Source organism: Nannospalax galili, unplaced genomic scaffold (assembly GCF_000622305.1).
Source record: "Nannospalax galili isolate Female #2095 unplaced genomic scaffold, S.galili_v1.0 scaffold284, whole genome shotgun sequence".
Classification (NCBI taxonomy): domain Eukaryota; kingdom Metazoa; phylum Chordata; class Mammalia; order Rodentia; family Spalacidae; genus Nannospalax; species Nannospalax galili.
In genome coordinates, this window is record NW_008354281.1 from 3563019 (window position 1) to 3566255 (window position 3237).

Below are 3237 nucleotides of genomic sequence, written 5' to 3' on the forward strand. Positions count from 1 at the left end.
TTTTAAAATATATGCAACATCTAAATATATAGTAATCCCTTAGCAAACTTTATCTGCATTACACTCAAAATGCTGTTTCTAATTGTTATGTAAATATTCAGCCATTTATAGGTATAAAGAGGAAAACTATTGGAACTAAATTTGAGAAATTTGTTTCTGAATCATTAGTATAACCTCAAGATAACATAGAATCTTAATACATTCCACTAAATGTTTATCCTCATATTGCCCTTTAAATGGGAAAACAAACGTAGTAACAAACACAGTTAGGAAGCAAAAGGACTAGACAGCTTAAGAGACATCTTAGGATACTTTGGCAACAGACCCAGGATTAATGGGTCAAAACAATGGATTAGAAAAAAACAATAATACTCTTACAGTGGATTAGGTTTAGGGTAATAAATAACAAAAAATGAAAGAAAATATGAAGGTGTAAGATTTTCAACTTAAGACTCCAGAGAAAACATTAACTGAATAGACTTAAGATAACAATAGTCAGAAGCAGAAATGTAAGAAATACCTGACTCTAAAAATTCTAATCTACATGAATAACACACTGAATGAAAATAAGACAACCCAGAGTTACAGAAGGATAGAGAAAGAAGATTTGCTAAGAAACTTTCCTTAATTTGCAAATTATGAAGTGATAATAGAAAGTACAAGTAGCAGAAAAGTTAAGAAGAGAAAATTGCTTGGCCTCACATGAAATAGTATAGAGTTCTTAAGTTCAGCATGTAATGGAACGAATGCTGCAGAAAGTGGGAAGTGCAAGTGGCCACTCATATTTCATATCAAGTGGCCACACTACCCACACATTGGAAGACCCACTCAAAACACAGCAAGACCACCGAGCAATGAAGCATCATGACACAAAACGTAATACACTGAGACTCAAATACAAAGTAGGGTCACAGAAAGATAAGAGAAATAGGAGGAGTGGATATCACTGACAGTTTTCCAGGATTTATAAATTTTACTATGCTTCTTAGAGTGAAGAAACACAATGAAGATACAATGCCTTAACCTATACTTATGACAGGGTAGAGCTGAAAAGACAAAAGTGGAAAGTTGATGCTAACAGGAAAGGATTGTCTAGAAATGAACAAATATAAAAAGTCAACAACTTTTAACCAAGGAATCTAGGCAGCTTTCAGGAATGAGGGTGAAATGAAGGTTTTGTGACTTTATATGAGTTTTCTAGCTAAAAATCGTTTCAGAAATTACAGAACTTGAGAAAAAGAAAGTTTCTTCAAAAACTAAACATAGAACTACCACATGACCTGACTACACAGAGGACCCCTAAGTCAACATAGCAGATACCTGCACATCGTATTCACTGGTGCATTACTCAGTTGCCAGGAAATGGAGCCAGTCTAGATATATATCAACAGAAGAATAAAGAAAATGTGATAACCTATATACGGTGGAATTTGAGGTAGCAGTAAAGAATTAAATCATAACATTTGTAAGAAAATAGATGGAACTGGAAATCATTAGGCTAAGCAAAATTAAAATAAGCCAGACTCAGAAACACAAATGCTGTGTTTTCTCTCATATGTAGAATGTAGATTTAAAATTATCTATGTACTAATGTAAGCACGCATAGGTTATAAAACTAGAAAGGAACATTATAGGGGGGAAAAGAGATCTTAAGGAGAGGGAAAAAGAGGGTGATGAAACACATGAGACATGAAGGCAGGAGGGGACACTGTCTAGGAGGAGGAAGGGAAACACCCAGAAGAGGATGCACAGGGTGCACAGGGATGGGCAGTGGGGATGGGGAACAAGTGAGAACAAAGTAAATAATAACAAATATGTATGAAAACTCCATAATGAAACCCATTATTTTACAAGTCAACTTGAAAATTTAATAGAAAACAAAAGAAAGAAAAAGAAATGTAAAACAAGGAAGGATGAAAGATAAACACCAACAAAAAGAAAATGACAATGGGTTTGATAACTGGGAAGTATTTCAGTAGAAAGGTATACCAAATTAGCAAGGGGGAAAATGGTGATGTGTAACTTTTTGTGTATCTGTATGAGCTTGTGGTGTATGTGTGTGTTTGCATGTGTGTGTGCATATGTGTGGACCTATGTGTGGAGGTCAGAGGTCAATATCTGGTGTCTTCCCCAATGAGAACTGAGACTGTAATTCCAAATAACCACCCAGAATCAGAACATAATTTTTTTTTATTTATTTTTTTTTCTTTTTGAGACAGGGTCTCCTTTGTAGCCCCAGCTGTCCTGGACACTATGTAGATCAGGCTGCCCTTGCACTCACAAAGACCTGCCTACCTCTACCTCCCAAGTGCTGGAATTAAAGGCGTGCACCACCACGCCCTGCCTAGAACATAAATATTTTAAAAGAAAAAACTTTGTGAATATACTGCGATAAAGTTTTATCTTAAGAGAAATACATGGAAATATATAATGTATTAAATATCAATGTCATGATATAAAAATTTGAAATCTTAAATTAATAAATTATGGTAAGAACTGAGTAATAAAACAGTAGAATCTTAATTAGTTTTAAAATTTATGTTTCTTTCATAATTTGATGTGTGGAAGAGGGGATTAAAAAATGAAAATAAATCTTAATAAAGATCTGTTAGAAGACGTTTTATATGATTTCTGGCCAGTATGTAGCTTTCTTAAGATCACTTGTAACATTAGGGAAATTTTTTTCAGGCTTTAATTAGCCTTTCCCACCCCAAAAATGGTTCTTATGCTTCAGATAATGTAAATTTCAGTGAATTATAAACCAAAGAATGGCAAATTCCTAAATTCAAAAACCACAAAAATTGATAGCTCTTCATAATCATGACTACATATATCAAGAACATGTAGCTTATATCTCTTTACAGCCCAAAGATATATCTCATGCCTGTAATCTTATGCTTTTGTAAACATTTGCAAATACAGCAAATTGTATTACTTAACCTTTTATTATTTGAACCTATTTTCCCACCCCAACTATTTAGGTACAAATATATCAACTTAAGGTTGAAATAGGCATTAAAATTAGAATCTTCACATAGTATTAAATTTAATTCTACCTTACTATGTGGTTCCTAACCTTTAAAAAATGTTTAATTTGCAAATGTCCCTTATACATTACAGAAAAAATACGCTATCTAATTTTGATAATCTGGTCAAGAATTCATGGTAAATAATAAGATTCATATCAGGTTTTATGATGAAAGAAATGCTAAATTAATTTTCAAAACTGTTATCTTT

At 33.0% G+C, this 3237-nt stretch overlaps 1 protein-coding gene across 1 annotated transcript in view; it reads right to left on the minus strand.

Annotated features, from left to right (window-relative positions):
- Positions 1–3237, minus strand: part of LOC103748760 (oxidation resistance protein 1) — a gene marked incomplete in the record, with an annotated part of 105654 nt that overhangs the window by 85326 nt on the left and 17091 nt on the right.